Source organism: Vanacampus margaritifer, unplaced genomic scaffold, assembly GCF_051991255.1.
Source record: "Vanacampus margaritifer isolate UIUO_Vmar unplaced genomic scaffold, RoL_Vmar_1.0 HiC_scaffold_22, whole genome shotgun sequence".
In the NCBI taxonomy this organism is placed as follows: domain Eukaryota; kingdom Metazoa; phylum Chordata; class Actinopteri; order Syngnathiformes; family Syngnathidae; genus Vanacampus; species Vanacampus margaritifer.
The window spans coordinates 2,949,930-2,960,081 of NW_027520732.1; positions in this window are offsets into that span (position 1 = coordinate 2,949,930).

The window sequence follows — 10,152 nt, forward strand, 5'->3', positions numbered from 1 at the left end:
AAACGCTAACCCTGATGTAAAACCCTAGTTTGAAGCATTAACCCTAAAGTAAAACACTAGTTTGAAACCCTAACCCTAATGTTAAACACTAGTTTGAAACCCTAACCCTAATGTAAAACCCTAGTTTGAAACCCTAACCCTAATGATAAACCCTAGTTTGAAACCCTAACCCTAAATTGAAACCCTAGTTTGAAACCCTAACCCTAATGTAAAACCCTAGTTTGAAACCCTAACCCTAATGTAAAACCCTAGTTTGAAACCCTAACCCTAATGTAAAACCATATTTTGAAGCACTAACCCTAATGTAAAACACTAGTTTGAAACGCTAACCCTAATGTAAAACCCTAGTTTGAAGCATTAACCCTAATGTTAAACCCTAGTTTGAAACCCTAACACTAAATTGAAACCCCAGTTTGAAACCCTAACACTAATGTAAAACCCTAGTTTGTAACCCTAACCCTAATGTAAAACCTTAGTGTGAAACCCTAACCCTAATAAAAAACCCTAGTTTGAAACCCTAACCCTAATGTAAAACCCTACTTTGAAACCCTAACCCTAATTTGAAACCCTAGTTTGAAACCCTAACCCTAATGTAAAACCCTAGTTTGAAACCCTAACCCTAACGTTAAACCCTAGTTTGAAACCCTAACCGTAATGTAAAACCCTAGTTTGAAACCCTACCCCTAATTTGAAACCCGAGTTTGAAACCCTAGCGCTAATGTAAAACCCTAGTTTGCAACCCTAACCCTAATTTGAAACCCTAGTTTGAAACCCTAACCCTAATGTTAAACCCTATTTTGAAACCCTAACCCTAATGTAAAACCCTATTTTGAAACCCTAACCCTAATGTAAAACCCTAGTTTGAAACCCTAACCCTAATGTAAAACCCTAGTTTGAAACCCCAAACCTAATTTGAAACCCTAGTTTGAAACCCTAACCCTAATGTAAAACCCTAGTTTGTAACCCTAATCCTAATGTAAAACCTCAATTTGAAACCCAAACCCTAATTTGAAACCCTAGTTTGAAACCCTAAACCTAATGTAAAACCCAAGTTTGAAACCCTAACCCTAATTTAAAACCCCTGTTTTGAAACCCTAACCCTAATGTAAAACCCTTGTTTGAAACCCTAACCCTAATGTAAAACCCTTGTTTGAAACCCTAACCCTAATTTGAAACCCTAGTTTGAAACCCTAACCCTAATATAAAACCCTAGTTTGAAACCCTAACCCTAATTAGAAACCCTAGTTTGAAACCCTAACCCTAATGTAAAACCCTAGTTTGAAACCCTAACCCTAATGATAAACCCTAGTTTAAAACCCTAACCCTAATTAGAAAGCCTAGTTTGAAACCCTAACCCTAATGTAAAACCCTAGTTTGAAACCCTAACCCTAATGATAAACCCTAGTTTAAAACCCTAACCCTAATTTGAAACCCTAGTTTGAAACCATAACCCTAATTTGAAACCCTAGTTTGAAACCCTAACCCTAATGTAAAACCCTAGTTTGTAACCTTAACACTAATGTAAAACCCTAGTTTGGAACCCTAACCCTAATGTTAAACGCTAGTTTGAAACCCTAACCCTAATGTAAAACCCTTGTTTGAAACCCTAACCCTAATGTAAAACCCTAGTTTGAAGCAGTAACCCTAATGTAAAACCCTAGTTTGAAACTCTAACCCTAATTTGAAACCCTAGTTTGAAACCCTAACCCTAATGTAAAACCCTAGTTTGAAAGCGTAACCCTAATGTAAAACCCTAGTTTGAAGCATTAACCCTAATGTAAAACCCTAGTTTGAAACCCTAACCCTAACGTTAAACCCTAGTTTGAAACCCTAACCGTAATGTAAAACCCTAGTTTGTAACCCTAACCCTAATGTAAAATCCTAGTTTGAAACCCTAACCCTAATGATAAACCCTAGTTTGAAACCCTAAACCTAATGCAAAACACTAGTTTGAAACGCTAACTCTAATGTAAAACCCTAGTTTGAAACCCCAAATCTAATTTGAAACCCTAGTTTGTAACCCTAACCCAAATGTAAAACCCTAGTTTGAAAACCTAACACTAATGTAAAACCCTAGTTTGATACCCTAACCCTAATGTAAAACCCTAGTTTGAAGCATTAACCCTAATGTAAAACCCTAGTTTGAAGCACTAACCCTAATGTAAAACACTAGTTTGAAACGCTAACTCTAATGTAAAACCCTAGTTTGAAACCCCAAATCTAATTTGAAACCATAGTTTAAAACCCTAACCCTAATGTAAAACCCTAGTTTGAAGCATTAACCCTAATGTAAAACACTAGTTTGAAACGCTAACCCTAATGTTAAACCCTAATTTGAAACCCTAACCCTAATGTAAAACCCTAGTTTGAAACCCTAACCCTAATGATAAACCCTAGTTTGAAACACTAACCCTAAATTTAAACCCTAGTTTGTAACCCTAACCCTAATGTAAAACCTTAGTGTGAAACCCTTACCCTAATGTAAAACCCTAGTTTGAAACCCTAACCCTAATGTAAAACACTAGTTTGAAACCCTAACCCTAATTTGAAACCCTAGTTTGAAACCCTAACCCTGATGTAAAACCCTAGTTTGAAACCCTAACCCTAACGTTAAACCCTAGTTTGAAACCCTAACCGTAATGTAAAACCCTAGTTTGAAACCCTACCCCTAATTTGAAACCCGAGTTTAAAACCCTAGCGCTAATGTAAAACCCTAGTTTGCAACCCTAACCCTAATTTGAAACCCTAGTTTGAAACCCTAACCCTAATGTTAAACCCTATTTTGAAACCCTTACCCTAATGTAAAACCCTAGTTTGAAACCCTAACCCTAACCCTAATGTAAAACCCTAGTTTGAAACCCCAAACCTAATTTGAAACCCTAGTTTGAAACCCTAACCCTAATGTAAAACCCTAGTTTGTAACCCTAACCCTAATGTAAAACCCTAGTTTGTAACCCTAATCCTAATGTAAAACCTCAATTTGAAACCCAAACCCTAATTTGAAACCCAAACCCTAATTTGAAACCCAAACCCTAATTTGAAACCCTTGTTTGAAACCCTAAACCTAATGTAAAACCCAAGTTTGAAACCCTAACCCTAATTTAAAACCCCTTTTTTGAAACCCTAACCCTAATGTAAAACCCTTGTTTGAAACCCTAACCCTAATGTAAAACCCTTGTTTGAAACCCTAACCCTAATTTGAAACCCTAGTTTGAAACCCTAACCCTAATATAAAACCCTAGTTTGAAACCCTAACCCTAATTAGAAACCCTAGTTTGAAACCCTAACCCTAATGTAAAACCCTAGTGTGAAACCCTAACCCTAATGATAAACCCTAGTTTAAAACCCTAACCCTAATTAGAAAGCCTAGTTTGAAACCCTAACCCTAATTTGAAACCCTAGTTTGAAACCCTAACCCTAATGTAAAACCCTAGTTTGTAACCTTAACACTAATGTAAAACCCTAGTTTGGAACCCTAACCCTAATCTTAAACCCTAGTTTGAAACCCTAACCCTAATGTAAAACCCTTGTTTGAAACCCTAACCCTAATGTAAAACCCTAGTTTGAAGCAGTAACCCTAATGTAAAACCCTAGTTTGAAACTCTAACCCTAATTTTAAACCCTAGTTTGAAACCCTAACCCTAATGTAAATCCCTAGTTTGAAAGCGTAACCCTAATGTAAAACCCTAGTTTGAAGCATTAACCCTAATGTAAAACCCTAGTTTGAAACCCTAACCGTAATGTAAAACCCTAGTTTGTAACCCTAACCCTAATGTAAAACCCTAGTTTGAAACCCTAACCCTAATGATAAACCCTAGTTTGAAACCCTAACCCTAATGCAAAACCCTAGTTTGAAACCCTAACCCTAAAGTAAAACCCTTGTTTGTAACCCTAACCCAAATGTAAAGCCCTAGTTTGAAACCCAACCCTAATGTAAAACCCTAGTTTGAAGCATTAACCCTAATGTAAAACACTAGTTTGAAACCCTAACCCTAATTATAAGCCCTAGTTTGAAACCCTAACCCTAATGTAAAACCCTAGTTTGAAACCCTAACTCTAATGATAAACCCTAGTTTGAAACCCTAACCCTAAATTGAAACCCTAGTTTGAAACCCTAACCCTAAAACAAAACCCTAGATTGAAACCCTAAGACTAATTTGAAACCCTAGTTTGAAACCCTAACCCTAATGTAAAACCCTAGTTTGAAACCCTAATCCTAATGTTGAACCCTAGTTTGTAACCCTAAACCTAATGTAAAACCCTAGTTTGAAACCCTAACCCTAATGTTAATACCTAGTTTGAAACCCTAACCCTAATTTAAAACCCTTGTTTGAAACCCTAACCCTAATGTAAAACCCTAGTTTGTAACCCTAACCCAAATGTAAAACCCTAGTTTGAAAAACTAACACTAATGTAAAACCCTAGTTTGAAACCCTAACCCTAATGTAAAACCCTAGTTTGAAGCATTAACCCTAATGTAAAACCCTAGTTTGAAGCACTAACCCTAATGTAAAACACTAGTTTGAAACGCTAACTCTAATGTAAAACCCTAGTTTGAAACCCCAAATCTAATTTGAAACCATAGTTTAAAACCCTAACCCTAATGTAAAACCCTAGTTTGAAGCATTAACCCTAATGTAAAACACTAGTTTGAAACGCTAACCCTAATGTTAAACCCTAATTTGAAACCTAACCCTAATGTAAAACCCTAGTTTGAAACCCTAACCCTAATGATAAACCCTAGTTTGAAACACTAACCCTAAATTTAAACCCTAGTTTGAAACCCTAACCCTAAGGTAAAACCCTAGTTTGAAACCCTAACCCTAATGTAAAACCCTAGTTTGTAACCCTAACCCTAATGTAAAACCATAGTTTGAAACCCTAACCCTAATATAAAACCCTAGTTTGAAACCCTAACCCTAATGTAAAACCCTAGTTTGTAACCCTAACTCTAATGTAAAACCCTAGTTTGAAACCCTAACCCTAATGTAAAACAATAGTTTGAAACCCTAACCCTAATGTAAAACCCTTGTTTGAAACCCTAAACCTAAAACAAAACCCTAGATTGAAACCCTAAGCCTAATTTGAAACCCTAGTTTTAAACACTAACCCTAATGTAAAGCCCTAGTTTGAAACCCTAACCCTTATTTTAAACCCGAGTTTGAAACCCTAAACCTAATGTAAAACCCTAGTTTTAAACCCTAACCATAATGTAAAACCCCTTGTTTGTAACCCTAACCCTAATTTGAAACCCTAGTTTGAAACCCTAACCCTAATGTTAAACCCTAGTTTGAAACCCAAACCTTAATGTAAAACCCTAGTTTGAAACCCTAACCCTAATTTGAAACCCCTGTTTGTAACCCTTACCCTAATTTGAAACCCTAGTTTGAAACCCTAACTCTAATGTGAAACCTTAGTTTGTAACCCTAACCCTAATTTGAAACCCTAGTTTGAAACCCTAACCCTAATGTTAAACCCTAGTTTGAAACCCTAACCCTAATGTAAAACCCTAGTTTGAAACCCTAACCCTAATTTGAAACCCTAGTTTGAAACCCTAACCCTAATGTAAAACCCCTTGTTTGTAACCCTAACCCTAATTTGAAACCCTAGTTTGAAACCCTAACCCGAATGTTAAACCCTAGTTTGAAACCCTAACCCTAATGTAAAACCCTAGTTTGAAACCCTAACCCTAATTTGAAACCCTTGTTTGAAACCCTAACCCTAATTTGAAACCCCTGTTTGAAATCCTAACTCTAATGTGAAACCCTAGTTTGAAACCCTAACCCTAATGTAAAACCCTAGTTTGTAACCCTAACCCTAATGTAGAACCTTAGTGTGAAACCCTAACCCTAATGTAAAACCCTAGTTTGAAACCCTAACCCTAATGTAAAACCCTAGTTTGAAACCCTAACCCTAATTTGAAACCCTAGTTTGAAACCCTAACCGTAATGTAAAACCCTAGTTTGAAACCCTAACCCTAACGTTAAACCCTAGTTTGAAACCCTAACCGTAATGTAAAACCCTAGTTTGAAACCCTACCCCTAATTTGAAACCCGAGTTTGAAACCCTAGCGCTAATGTAAAACCCTAGTTTGCAACCCTAACCCTAATTTGAAACCCTAGTTTCAAACCCTAACCCTAATGTTAAACCCTATTTTGAAACCCTAACCCTAATGTAAAACCCTATTTTGAAACCCTAACCCTAATGTAAAACCCTAGTTTGAAACCCTAACCCTAATGTAAAACCCTAGTTTGAAACCCCAAACCTAATTTGAAACCCTAGTTTGAAACCCTAACCCTAATGTAAAACCCTAGTTTGTAACCCTAATCCTAATGTAAAACCTCAATTTGAAACCCAAACCCTAATTTGAAACCCTAGTTTGAAACCCTAAACCTAATGTAAAACCCAAGTTTGAAACCCTAACCCTAATTTAAAACCCCTGTTTTGAAACCCTAACCCTAATGTAAAACCCTTGTTTGAAACCCTAACCCTAATGTAAAACCCTTGTTTGAAACCCTAACCCTAATTTGAAACCCTAGTTTGAAACCCTAACCCTAATATAAAACCCTAGTTTGAAACCCTAACCCTAATTAGAAACCCTAGTTTGAAAACCTAACCCTAATGTAAAACCCTAGTTTGAAACCCTAACCCTAATGATAAACCCTAGTTTAAAACCCTAACCCTAATTAGAAAGCCTAGTTTGAAACCCTAACCCTAATGTAAAACCCTAGTTTGAAACCCTAACCCTAATGATGAACCCTAGTTTAAAACCCTAACCCTAATTTGAAACCCTAGTTTGAAACCCTAACCCTAATTTGAAACCCTAGTTTGAAACCCTAACCCTAATGTAAAACCATAGTTTGTAACCTTAACACTAATGTAAAACCCTAGTTTGGAACCCTAACCCTAATGTTAAACCCTAGTTTGAAACCCTAACCCTAATGTAAAACCCTTGTTTGAAACCCTAACACTAATGTAAAACCCTAGTTTGAAGCAGTAACCCTAATGTAAAACCCTAGTTTGAAACTCTAATCCTAATTTGAAACCCTAGTTTGAAACCCTAACCCTAATGTAAAACCCTAGTTTGAAAGCGTAACCCTAATGTAAAACCCTAGTTTGAAGCATTAACCCTAATGTAAAACCCTAGTTTGAAACCCTAACCCTAACGTTAAACCCTAGTTTGAAACCCTAACCGTAATGTAAAACCCTAGTTTGGAACCCTAACCGTAATGTAAAACCCTAGTTTGAAACCCTAACCCTAATGATAAACCCTAGTTTGAAACCCTAAACCTAATGCAAAACACTAGTTTGAAACGCTAACTCTAATGTAAAACCCTAGTTTGAAACCCCAAATCTAATTTGAAACCATAGTTTAAAACCCTAACCCTAATGTAAAACCCTAGTTTGAAGCATTAACCCTAATGTAAAACACTAGTTTGAAACGCTAACCCTAATGTTAAACCCTAATTTGAAACCCTAACCCTAAGGTAAAACCCTAGTTTGAAACCCTAACCCTAATGTAAAACCCTAGTTTGTAACCCTAACCCTAATGTAAAACCATAGTTTGAAACCCTAACCCTAATGTAAAACCCTAGTTTGAAACCCTAACCCTAATGTAAAACCCTAGTTTGAAACCCTAACCCTAATGTAAAACAATAGTTTGAAACCCTAACCCTAATGTAAAACCCTTGTTTGAAACCCTATCCCTAAAACAAAACCCTAGATTGAAACCCTAAGCCTAATTTGAAACCCTAGTTTTAAACCCTAACCCTAATGTAAAGCCCTAGTTTGAAACCTTAACCCTTATTTTAAACCCGAGTTTGAAACCCTAACCCTAATGTAAAACCCTAGTTTGAAACCCTAACCCTAATGTAAAACCCCTTGTTTGTTACCCTAACCCTAATTTGAAACCCTAGTTTGAAACCCTAACCCTAATGTTAAACCCTAGTTTGAAACCCAAACCTTAATGTAAAACCCTAGTTTGAAACCCTAACCCTAATTTGAAACCCTAGTTTGAAATCCTAACTCTAATGTGAAACCTTAGTTTGAAACCCTAACCCTCATAAAAAACCCTAGTTTGTAACCCTAACCCAAATGTAAAACCCTAGTTTGAAACACTAACCCTAATGTAAAACCCTAGTTTGAAACCCTAACCCTAATGTAAAACCCTAGTTTGAAACCCTAACCCTAATGTAAAACCCTAGTTTGAAACCCTAACCCTAATGTAAAACCCTAGTTTGAAGCACTAACCCTAATGTAAAACACTAGTTTGAAACACTAACCCTAATGTAAAACCCTAGTTTGAAGCATTAACCCTAATGTTAAACCCTAGTTTGAAACCCTAACACTAAATTGAAACCCCAGTTTGAAACCCTAACCCTAATCTAAAACCCTAGTTTGAAACCCTAACCCTAATGTAAAACCCTAGTTTGTAACCCTAACCCTAATGTAAAACCATAGTTTGAAACCCTAACCCTAATGTAAAACCCTAGTTTGAAACCCTAACCCTAATGTAAAACCCTAGTTTGTAACCCTAACTCTAATGTAAAACCCTAGTTTGAAACCCTAACCCTAATGTAAAACCCTAGTTTGAAACCCTAACCCTAATGTAAAACCCTTGTTTGAAACCCTAACCCTAATTTTAAACCCGAGTTTGAAACCCTAACCCTAATGTAAAACCCTAGTTTGAAACCCTAACCCTAATGTAAACCCCCTTGTTTGTAACCCTAACCCTAATTTGAAACCCTAGTTTGAAACCCTAACCCTAATGTTAAACCCTAGTTTGAAACCCTAACCCTAATGTAAAACCCTAGTTTGAAACCCTAACCCTAATTTGAAACCCTTGTTTGAAACCCTAACCCTAATTTGAAACCCCTGTTTGAAATCCTAACTCTAATGTGAAACCCTAGTTTGAAACCCTAACCCTAATGTAAAACCTTAGTTTGTAAACCTAACCCAAATGTAAAACCCTAGTTTGAAACACTAACCATAATGTAAAACCCTAGTTTGAAACGCTAACCCTGATGTAAAACCCTAGTTTGAAGCATTAACCCTAAAGTAAAACACTAGTTTGAAACCCTAACCCTAATGTTAAACACTAGTATGAAACCCTAACCCTAATGTAAAACCCTAGTTTGAAACCCTAACCCTAATGATAAACCCTAGTTTGAAACCCTAACCCTAAATTGAAACCCTAGTTTGAAAACCTAACCCTAATGTAAAACCCTAGTTTGAAACCCTAACCCTAATGTAAAACCCTAGTTTGAAACCCTAACCCTAATGTAAAACCATAGTTTGAAGCACTAACCCTAATGTAAAACAATAGTTTGAAACCCTAACCCTAATGTAAAACCCTTGTTTGAAACCCTATCCCTAAAACAAAACCCTAGATTGAAACCCTAAGCCTAATTTGAAACCCTAGTTTTAAACCCTAACCCTAATGTAAAGCCCTAGTTTGAAACCTTAACCCTTATTTTAAACCCGAGTTTGAAACCCTAACCCTAATGTAAAACCCTAGTTTGAAACCCTAACCCTAATGTAAAACCCCTTGTTTGTAACCCTAACCCTAATTTGAAACCCTAGTTTGAAACCCTAACCCTAATGTTAAACCCTAGTTTGAAACCCAAACCTTAATGTAAAACCCTAGTTTGAAACCCTAACCCTAATTTGAAACCCTAGTTTGAAATCCTAACTCTAATGTGAAACCTTAGTTTGAAACCCTAACCCTCATAAAAAACCCTAGTTTGTAACCCTAACCCAAATGTAAAACCCTAGTTTGAAACACTAACCCTAATGTAAAACCCTAGTTTGAAACCCTAACCCTAATGTAAAACCCTAGTTTGAAACCCTAACCCTAATGTAAAACCCTAGTTTGAAACCCTAACCCTAATGTAAAACCCTAGTTTGAAGCACTAACCCTAATGTAAAACACTAGTTTGAAACACTAACCCTAATGTAAAACCCTAGTTTGAAGCATTAACCCTAATGTTAAACCCTAGTTTGAAACCCTAACACTAAATTGAAACCCCAGTTTGAAACCCTAACCCTAATCTAAAACCCTAGTTTGAAACCCTAACCCTAATGTAAAACCCTAGTTTGTAACCCTAACCCTAATGTAAAACCATAGTTTGAAACCCTAACCCTAATGTAAAA